This window comes from Rutidosis leptorrhynchoides, chromosome 7 (assembly GCF_046630445.1).
Source record: "Rutidosis leptorrhynchoides isolate AG116_Rl617_1_P2 chromosome 7, CSIRO_AGI_Rlap_v1, whole genome shotgun sequence".
Taxonomy (NCBI): domain Eukaryota; kingdom Viridiplantae; phylum Streptophyta; class Magnoliopsida; order Asterales; family Asteraceae; genus Rutidosis; species Rutidosis leptorrhynchoides.
In genome coordinates, this window is record NC_092339.1 from 225,874,525 (window position 1) to 225,885,877 (window position 11,353).

Consider the following 11,353-nt stretch of genomic DNA (forward strand, 5'->3'; position numbering starts at 1 on the left):
GAACGTTTAGTTCATAGCAGAAGACGAACAGAAACAACTATAGTAAATAAATTAATTAAAACAATAAGATAAGGATAGGATCATACCTTAAAAAGAAGGTAGATGTAAAAGAACTTTAATTAAAAACTTGAATCTTGATTACAATGAATAAATCTAACCTAAGGGTTTAGAGAAAACCCTAAAAAATGACGTAACCAGAATTATTGAATTTTGAAAACTAATACATATGAAAATTGAGACCAGAGGTCTGTATTTATAATATTTTGAGACGGTGGCCAAGCTGGCGGCTTCAGTGGGAAGCTAGCGGCTTGCCTTAGGTCGGTGACTCCGTTTACAAGTTTAATTTAATCCTCAAGCTCAAATCTTTAACCGTCATAATTAAGCCAGCGGCTTCAGGGAAGGCTGACGGCTTCAAAGATCCACCAAATCTTCTTGATTTTGTTAACATTTTTACTTGAACTTGGTCAACAAGTTGAGAAACCGTGTTCATTAGGCCGGTGACTTCAGGATGAAGCCGACAACTTCTTTTGCCTTTTTCTTGATCAAAAAGTTCATTCAATTTTACAAAGATTCTGGAACATTCTGACATATTTAGCTCCAAGCCGGCGGCTTTCTTGAATCCTTACCGGCGGCTTCCTTGAATCCTTACTGGCGGCTTCCTTAGCCTTTCTGCAATTTTCTCTATTTTTGATCCTGTTTGATATATAACTTTGACAAAATCATTAGAAATACCCTTTTCCCCTTTTACCCATTTTAGTGTGTTTTGGTATTACAATGACTCTAAAATACTAACTCCTCAAAATGTTATCAAAAAACTGTATAATTTAGGAGTTATCAAATCCCCCACACTTAAGCTTTTGCTTGTCCTTAAGCAAATAAATATAAAACATTTAAAAATATACTCCCTTAGGCATTTTTTATCAAACATAGTATTTAATGAGATGTTTTGACAATACTTTAGTTAATCTTATGTTTTCAACCGAAAATTATCTTCAAAAATCTTTTGAAAGATTAACACTTATTTATGATTTTCACCTAGGTAATGTATCAAAAGAAATATTAAATGGGTAGTTTATATCGGAATTTGGTTTATCGGGTTGGTCATGAAACGGATAAAATTGGTTTAAAAGCAGAAGCAAAATGCAAAGTCAAAAAGATGTCTAATCATTAAAGTTTAGTTATTATTATAAGAACTAGTCTGAACCAGACCAAGGAGTACAAGTGGTCATAATATTTATTAAACCAGATTTATACAACAGTTGGTCATCATTGGACTCTTTTATTTTCTAACTAGAGCTTTTAAAAGCGTGTGGTTCTCATTGGAACTCTTTTCTCTCGCTCTCATACCTCCTTTTGGCGTTCATTAGGCTCTTTTACTTTTCATTTCTTTTGCACTTGGCAATTTTTCTAAGTTGGCCCTCATTGGGACTCTTTTACTGCCTCAGTGGTCCATGCTTATTATGCCATATAGTAGTGGCTATAAGTTTGCAATTGTTTCACAATATTTGGTGTTTACTTCCTATCTTAAACAAGTAGTCCGATTCTGAAGTTGAGAGTAGTTCTATTAGCATTAAGATTATATTTATGAAAAGGCATAAGTTTGACTAAGTTTTTATACTTCTAAAAAAATAGGGTTGGGAATGAGAATTTGGTTTAATATGGGTTATTCCTAAAAAGCTTAAAGTTTCTAATGGTAACTAATTGGAATGTTCATACTCTATACTGAGTACTCACGACCTGGGTAACTGGCTTAAAAAGGTGTAAAATTAAAAAGGCTAACATAAATTTAAAATCCTAAATACTTCTTTATCATTTACATTACCTTGATTTCAGGTGTTTTACAAATTATTCCATCTCAAAATTTAAAAATTTCACCATATAGGGAGTCAAAAACAAGTTACTTTTAAGAGTATGAAATATTAATCACAAAGCAACAATTTTTTTTTTATAATGTAGGACAAACAAAATTAAGTGTGATTTTTAAATCATAAAAACCTCATTTTATTAGTATTTCCTTAACAATTTAAAAAAAAAATTATCTTGGTTTTTAATTAAGTGAAGATTTCACTTTCCTCCCCCACACTTATTTCATGCAATGTCCTCACTTGCATGAATTTATACTACAACGATAAAATAAAGGAAGACAAAAATGTAGATAGGGAGAAGAATGATGTTACTTGAAATTAGATTGCAGTTACATGATAGTTGCAGAAGTTGAATTTGAAGAACACGCGCCCAATCACCCCATTAATTCAAATAATCACTAATAAAAAGGAAATAGATACGTTCTTCTTTATTAACGAGTCATAAGCTTGACTCGACCCCATTTAAATTTTTCCTTAGTGGGGTTTAACTTCCCCCACACTTATTGGGCGACATATAAAATCGGTGGAAAACGTTCCACGAAATAGTAACGTTAACCAGTCATTAACACCTCGGGTTGTAAAGATATATTTAATTTGCCGTTTATTCAAAATTGTGAAATTAACCCTAGTGTCAATTAATAGTTTCCCGTTGTGTAGGTCTTATGGCAATAAGTTTGTTTTTGTTGCGGGTTCTTGCGAAAATGGGTCTTCAAATACCATTTCACATCCTATTATTTTTATTGGATACACGAAGTCTATCGGAGTTATACATATTTCAAGTGGTGTTTCCGGTATAAGTTCTTTCTTAGTAAAATTTTCAAACAGTTCATCCTCGGATTCATCATTGATGTTGACCTTCATAAACTCGTCAAACTCGGCATCTAAATCTTCATCCTTAATACCTATAGGTGTGAAATCCCCCATGTCTACATCCATTAATTCCCAAAAATCTTCCTCAAGAGAAGAATCAATGTCATATAACTCTAAAATTGGAGTAGTTTCCACTAATCTAGTGTTTTTAAGAAACTTTTCCACCTCAAAATTAAGATAAGAATCATCTTCTTCATTATTAGAAGAATCCCATTTGATCGGATAGACTCATCATCGTCTTCGGAATCTAAAGGATCTCAATCTATACCCGGTGATTCTTCATCTAAAATTTTGTCGCTAAATATACTATCCGGGTCTACTAACATAGGTGGTAGAATGGTAGGTTGTGGTATTGGAATAGATTTTGTCTTACTTAATTGTTCTAGGTATGAATCGGTAGGTAATTGTGTATTAGATGGGGTACATGAATGTTTTACGTCCGTATTTGTGCAACATTGAAAAGGTCCATAAAAACACGGGTAAAATCCCTCGGCTATCATTATCTCTTCAATCGACATGTTTCTAACACTAACCCCAATCTCCTCTACCTCTTCTTTGACTGGTTCGAACTCCTCATTAACCAAATCTTCCTCATCATTAGTCCAATAATACGCATTGGAAAGATATTGTTCGATAGTTATCTTATGTTGAGTATGAGCATTTTCTTCCTTTTCTTTTATTTGTCTCATGTATTCATTCCATTCTAACATCGATTATATTTGTTTTGGTGTATATGGATCAGCTGTATATTCATCCTTATTTTCTTTACTGAACATTTCCATAAAGGTTCTCTTCTTTTCTCTTTATTGATTGTTCCATATTTTTAAATAAGATTTGAGATTTAGATTTTAAAATGGAGATTTTAATTATAGGAGGAATTAAGATTTGAATGAGAAAATAATTTAAGTAATTAACTAATAACTAAATAGATTAAATTTTAAGTAATAAAATATAAATAACTTATAAATAAATTAAATAACAACTTTTATTGCTTAACAACGAATAATCAAACATACACGGCCTATTGAATCTTTCAATACTTAAGTGACCTGTCAGCGTCTAGGTTCGAGAAGGAGCCTTTAAATCGAAACCCCAATAACCCTCCCCTAAAGGAAGACAGTCATCACCCGTTTTCAAGAAATATCAATAACCAAAATATATTCAATTTCCGTATTTACCGCGCTCCCGGCAGCGACGCCAAAAAGTTGATGTGCAAAAGTGTGCACTGCTTAATTTTCCTTTCAAACTTTTAAAATTATAAAACCTTTATTAATACACTTTAACACCCTAACGAGCAACAAACCCAGTCAGATGTAGTATTTTAAGTTATTGTCCCAAGAGAGCGTGGAAGTAGATAAAAGTTGTTTTATTATATAGCTTAGCTCTTATTAAAGAACTAAAGATAGATTTTTATATGTTTTAAGGTTGTTGATATTTATCTCTTAGGAAAGAGATGATTGAAGATAAACAAAATAACAAAATATAAAGCAAGAAATAAAGATTTAAAATAAACAATTATAAAAGAGAAGTGATTACAAGAACGTGTGAATCATAAGGGTAATATATTAATTATTTCATAACTTATATTAACAAATAGCAAGATAACAATCATAGACCAAACATTATCCCTAAAAGGTTAAGCTAAATGTCGCATATCATTCATAAGGTAGGACCTAAAGCATACATTAACTAAGTGATGTTCTTAGCTAATGTCTTCATTCATGGCATTCAAATAATCACATGATAAATATTACCTAAACCTGATGTGGATCCAAGGCAACATTTAATTAAACTAACAAATTATATAAGCTAATGAACTTAATCAGATCAACTCAAGTTACTAGCTGAAAGTTAACCTTAATCAGGTTCTCATGCAATTGAAAATTAAACACACATAAACAAAGGTTCATCGATTAAGCCTAACAATAATGAATTCTATTATATAAGTGAGATTCAAGTTCAACTAGTTATACAACTACCAACGATGTTTACCTAATTTGCATGCAATCCAAACATTATATTTGATGGACTAGATCTAAACAAGTGATATGAATAGAATATAGGATCATAGAATCAAAGACTAGTTAATCCTAGATTCATAATATTTAATCATTAAGGATGGCAAACAAGTTATTTTATCATGGCAGATATAAACAGTTTAAATAATCATCACAGAAACATGAACATACAGATCTGGAAAAGAACCAGAAACCGTACAGACTGAAGCACAAAGTCGGCGGCTTCCTTCTAACCAAGCCGACAGCTTGGAAGGTGAGGTCGGCGGCTTCATCTGATTCCCAGATGAAGTTCAGTTTCGTCCATGTAACCACTATGAACGTTTAGTTCATAGCAGAAGATGAACAGAAGCAACTACAGTAAATAAAATAATTAAAACAATAAGATAAGGATAGGATCATACCTTAAAAAGATGGTAGATGTAAAAGAACTTGAATTAAAAACTTCAATCTTGATTACAATGAATAAATCTAACCTAAGGGTTTAGAGAAAGCCCTAAAAAACGATGTAACTAGAATTATTGAATTCTGAAAACTAATACATATGAAAACTGAGACCAGAGGCATGTATTTATAATATTCTGAGACGGTGGCCATGCTGGCGACTTCAGTGGGAAGCCAGCGGCTTGCCTTAGGACGGTGACTCCTTTTGCAAGTTTAACTTAATCCGCAAGCTCAAATCTTTAACCGTCATAATTAAGCCGGCGGCTTCAGGGAAGGTCGGCGGCTTCAAAGATCCTCCAAATCTTCTTGATTTTGTTTACATTTTTACTTGAATTTGGTCAACAAGTTAAGAAACCGTGTTAATTAGGCAGGCGGCTTCAGGATGAAGCTGACGGCTTTCTTTGCCTTTTTCTTGATCAATAAGTTCTTTCAATTTTACGAAGATTCTGGAACATTCTGACATATTTAGCTCCAAGCCGGCGGCTTCCTTGAATCCTTACCGGCGGCTTCCTTAGCCTTTATGCAATTTTCTCTATTTTTGATCCTGTTTGATACATAACTTTGACAAAATCATTAGAAATACCCTTTTCTCCTTTTTACCCATTTTAGTGTGTTTTGGTATTAAAACGACTCTAAAATACTAAGATAACTCCTCAAAATGTTATCAACAACTGTATAATTTAGGAATTATCAGGAGGAAAGAAGATGCTAAAAGGAAGTGGGAAGTAATAGAGCAAAAAGACTCTAAGGATGAACCCGACAAATGCTATAAGGGGACCTTTCCTTGTTGCCAAAGGTGTGAGAAACATCATGTTGGGAAGTGTATTGTTGTGTGCTCTAAATGTATGAAAGTGGGTCACATAGCCAAAAATTGCAGGGTTACAATTCCCTCAGCTCATACTTCTGCAACTAAAGATGATGCAACTATCCCCACTTTCCCTATATGTGGAGGAGTAGGCCACCGTAAGCATTAATACCCGAATGGGAAAATGAGGAAGAGAGATGAGGAAGAGTTTTGGGCAACTACAGAGTCATTTAAATTTTCATTTTCATAGTGTTCTTTATCTTACCGTTTAGTACTTCTATACTTTGGAAGATTTCGTTAGGTTTTTCTAATACTCTGGTTATTTTTCTTTAAATGAATGAATGCTGTTATTTTCTTTTCTTTCATTTTTCGTTGAACCCCCTCCTGTAAGAAGATAAATATTGACTAGATGACATTAGTAGAAACTTTATGGAGTGATAGAAGTATGATTTAGTATAATATAATGATGCCTGATCAACGTGGTTATATTATGATAAGTCATGCAGAAATTCTAATGGATCATATTGGAAATAAGGTCTGATCAACCCTATTTCAATCGTGTACCGTTACCTTACTCCTTATCCCTATATTGTCAACTAAAATATCAACCTTAGAGGCCACAATTTCATTCATTTCTAAATTATCCACTCCTGGTGCTGCACCTATTGCAAAGGCACCATACCGATTAGCTCCGTCACAAATGATGGAACTATCTAACCAGCTCCAGGAACCTCTAGAAAAAGGTTACATTCGTCCTAGCTCGTCTCCGTGGGGAGCACCCGTTCTTTTTGTCAAGAAAAAAGATGGTCCGTTGAGGATATGTATTGACTATTGTAAACTCAACAAATTAACCATCAGGAACCGTTATCCACTCTCGTGTATTGATGACCTGTTTAACCAACTGCAAGGGTCAAGCATCTATTCGAAGATTGATCTTAAGTCGGGCTATCATTAACCGAGGTTCAAGGAAGCTGATGTTTCTAAGACTGCTTTCTGAACTCGTTATGGACACTATGAATTTCTTATCATGCCTTTTGGTTTAACCAATGCTCCTGCTGTATTCATGGATCTTATGATCATAGTATGCAAACCCTATCTTGATCAATTAGTGATCATTTTCATCGATGATATTTTAATCTATTCCACGAACGAAAAAGAGCATGAACAACACCTACGGTTGATTCTAGAGCTTTTAAAGAAAGAACAATTATATGCCAAGTTTTCCAAGTGTGAATTTTGGCTGCGAACGGTACAATTCCTCTGACATGTAGTTAATAGTGAAGGAATACATGTCGATCCTGCAAAAAACACTGCTATTCAGAACTGGGAAGTACCTAAGAGTGCGAAGCAGATTCCTATTCTTGGGATTTGCTGGTTATAACCGAAGGTTTACCAAAGACTTTTCTATTTTAGCCAAACCTCTCACTAAGCTAACTCATAAGGGGAAGAAGTTTGAGTTGTCTGAAGAATAGGAATCTGCTTTTAAGGTTCTAAAGCATAAATTGACCACATCCCTGTTTCTATCATTACCTGATGGCACCAATGATTTTGAAATCTATTGTGATGCCCCGAACCAAGGTTTCAGATGTTTTTTGATGCAATGTAACAAAGTTTTTGCTTAAGCATCTAGACAACTAAAGAAACATGAGAAAAACTATACCACATATGACCTGGAGTTAGGAGCTGTGTTATTTGAATTGAAGATGTGGAGACATTACCTCTACGAAATTAATTTCACGGTGTGTACCGATCATAAAAGTCTTCATCATATCTTTGACCAAAAGCAACTAAACATGAGACAAAGTGTAACGACCCGGAAATTTCCGACCAAATTTAAACCCTAATCTCTATATGTTTCCGACACGATAAGCAAAAATCTGTAATGTTGAGTCTAGAAAGTTTGAAATCTATATTTGGATAATCAGTTACCCTATGACCATTCCCGACGATTCACGAACAATTTTTAATAAATAATATTACCTTTATTATTAATATCATTATTATTATTAATATTATAATAATTATTATTAACAATATTATTTGTATTATTAGTATTTTATTTTGTTATTAATAATATTAACAGATTTTATTAATATAATTATTAATCAGTATTGTTATTATAAATACATTTATTAACCAATAGAGTTATGAATATAATCAATAACATACGCGTAATTTATATCCTATCACTATCAAACTCTCTCCTTTTCCTGTATTCTATTTAGCTCGTGATGTTTAGGCCAACAACTGCAATTATATAAGATTCATTCTATTATGGATAAAAACCATAAATTTTCCATCTATCCTCTCCATCTCAATAGCCAATCTCTCCCTTCTCACATTCCTCTCTTAAACTTGATCATGAAGAACCACCACTCACATCGTTGTTGTTACTGTAAACGATTTTTGTTTGTAAACCCAAAAACCCACCAAGAAACGCCAATAAACGATCACTGTTTCCATTGATTATGTTTCTAATTCAATTCCACAACCAACACCACTGCAACTATTGAAGTAACATTGATAATATGAAAACTCACGATAATGAATTGAAGGAGAAGATGACCTGTAACCAACCACTGCTATGTTCTTCTGTTCCTGCTCGTACCTGTTTCTTTTTCCGTTTAAGAACCAACAAAACCTGCAGCGATACTTCTTCCTGTTTTGGCTTCCTGTTTCTGCTACGGCACATCGAGGAGCAGCTTCTATTCTATCTCTATTTCGGTTCACAAGCAACCCTACAACCCTTAAAACCCTATGATCAAACCACCCCTTTTCTACAACCGTGAACTATCACCACCTCATCACAACCGTCACCATCAAAACCATTTACCTATCTCTCTCTTTTCTCTCTCTTAAGAATGATCGACAAACACCACTCTCATCACCATAAACATCAAATCAACAACCACCACCGAATTTACTTCCTGTTTTTATTTAAACCGAAACCGCTATCACCTTTATTACCACGTTGCTGCTACTTTGCTTAGTTACTCTTTGTTTCTATTTATGCTTTATGGCTACTATACACACCAGCAAACAACGAACAACAGTCACCTGCAAACATCCTTTTCTGCTGCTATAATTATCGTGTTGATTACCACTGCCGTGTTCTTCTTCTATTTCTGTTCAGCAGAAGATTGATGGTGATAATTAATCATAAACCGTTTGAAAATATTAATTGATATAAAAGTGGTGATGAGTGGGGTCAATAATTAACGATGATGGTGATAAAGATAAACATGACAGGCTGTTATCTCTTGTGTTTGTTCCCATTAAAAAAAAACCGAGTTTGTTTTTAAAAAGTAATATTAGGTCATTTGTTCTTGGATTGGGTTTTGCAAAACACTTGGACTGTATTTTTCTGTTCGTTGGGCCTGAGAACTGTTTTTGGGCCGAATTAAATACTGGGACAGGTTGATCATGTTGATGTCGGGTGGAAAATAAATTAAAAACGAAACACAAATTCATTAATCAAAATAAGGGTCGAATATATCACAGAAAAACGGAATGGATTGATTGGTTAGGGAGTGTTATGTGTTTCAAGAGGTCGCGGGTTCGAGTCTCATTCAGGACAATTCTTTTTAGGATGACTTTTTAAAAGGGTATACAACTTTCATTATTTATTATTATAATTATTATCTTTATGGTTATTGTTATTATTATTAGAATTATTATCATTATTATTATTATTACTAATATTAAGTATTACCATTACCATATTTATCAATACAAATATTAATTGGATTTTACTATAATAACTATCTTAATAAACAAATGATATATATATATATATATATATATATATATATATATATATATATATATATATATATATATATATATATATATATATATATATATATAGATATATTTAATACTTATAACCTAATAAAATTAATATTCTATATACAAAATGAATATATGAGACGTATATATGTTATCAACATAAAAATGAAATAATTAGTAAATTATATATATATAAATTTATTCGTTTACATGTATATTAATAAATATACAAAATGATATAGGTTCGTGAATCCGAGGCCAACCCTACACTTGTTCAACGATGTTATATGTATTTTTACTACAAAATACAGTATGGTGAGTATATAGTCCCTTTTAAACTCTAAATATTTTGGGCTGAGAATACATGCGCTGTTTTTATAAATGATTTACGTTATGGACACAAGTGATCAAAAATATAAATTCTACGTTGAGTTGTACCATGGCATATCTCTTTATACTTGGTAGCTAATATTTATGTGAGTAGCGTAAACGCGAATCCTGTTGATAGATCTATCGGGCCTGACAACCCCAACCGGGCTGGACGACCAGTTTTAAACGGTTGCACAGTACTTCGTTTCGTTACTACACTTGGTACGGTGTAGGGTTTATTTAAGAATATGCTGCTGTGATTTAAATGTTAAGTATGGTTACCAAGTGCTCAACGACTTTTCATACACGAGGAATGTATTATGTATAAACATGAAATCTTGTGATCCATAGTTATTACGCTGCTAGCATCAAACCTATATATCTCACCAACTTTATGTTGACATTTTAAAGCATGCTTATTTTCAGGTACGAATTAAGTCTTCCGCTGTGCATTTGCTCATACTAAAGACATTACTTGGAGTCGATCATCGCAATGGAACCAAATGTTGAAGATATCGTCCGGATGGATAAGGACGGGTCTTTACAGGTGGTATCAGAGCGTTGGTCCAACGAACCAGGTCTTGCATTAGTGTGTCTAACTGATAGTTGTCAGGATGCATTAGCGAGTCTGGACTTCGGCCTTAGCTGCATATTATAAGTATTGTATATCATTCCTAGTGGAAAAATTTCCTGCTAATCATTCCTAAGTCTAGACATGCCTTACTGCCTTTATTGCATAGATAGTGTATAGACAAATTTATATCTTAGCGTATCTATTACGATAGACTTTGCTTAATATCTTTCGTAAATTTCTCCGTAATTTAAGGGATCCTGGTACTATATATATCTATGCATATTATGCATTGAGAATACCATCCAACTATTATTTGCTGTCACTAAGCTTTTCATACCAAAAATTTTTTTCTGTGATCGCGTACGATGGCCTCTACGAATCGACCAAGTTCTTCTGACTCCGAAGATAGCGTGACGGGAGCGCACCAACCGATCAACTACCATGATTTCTTTAGAAAGTGGGGATGGGTTCGCGAAATACTTACCCTATGGAGAAATGAAGAAGGTACTCCATATCACGAGCCGAACTTACCACCTAACGTCGGAGTGCTCGAGCTGCTCACCGGCGAACCTGTTCGCAACACCGTTTATACCCTTTTTGCAAGAATTTTTCGTCTTGAGGC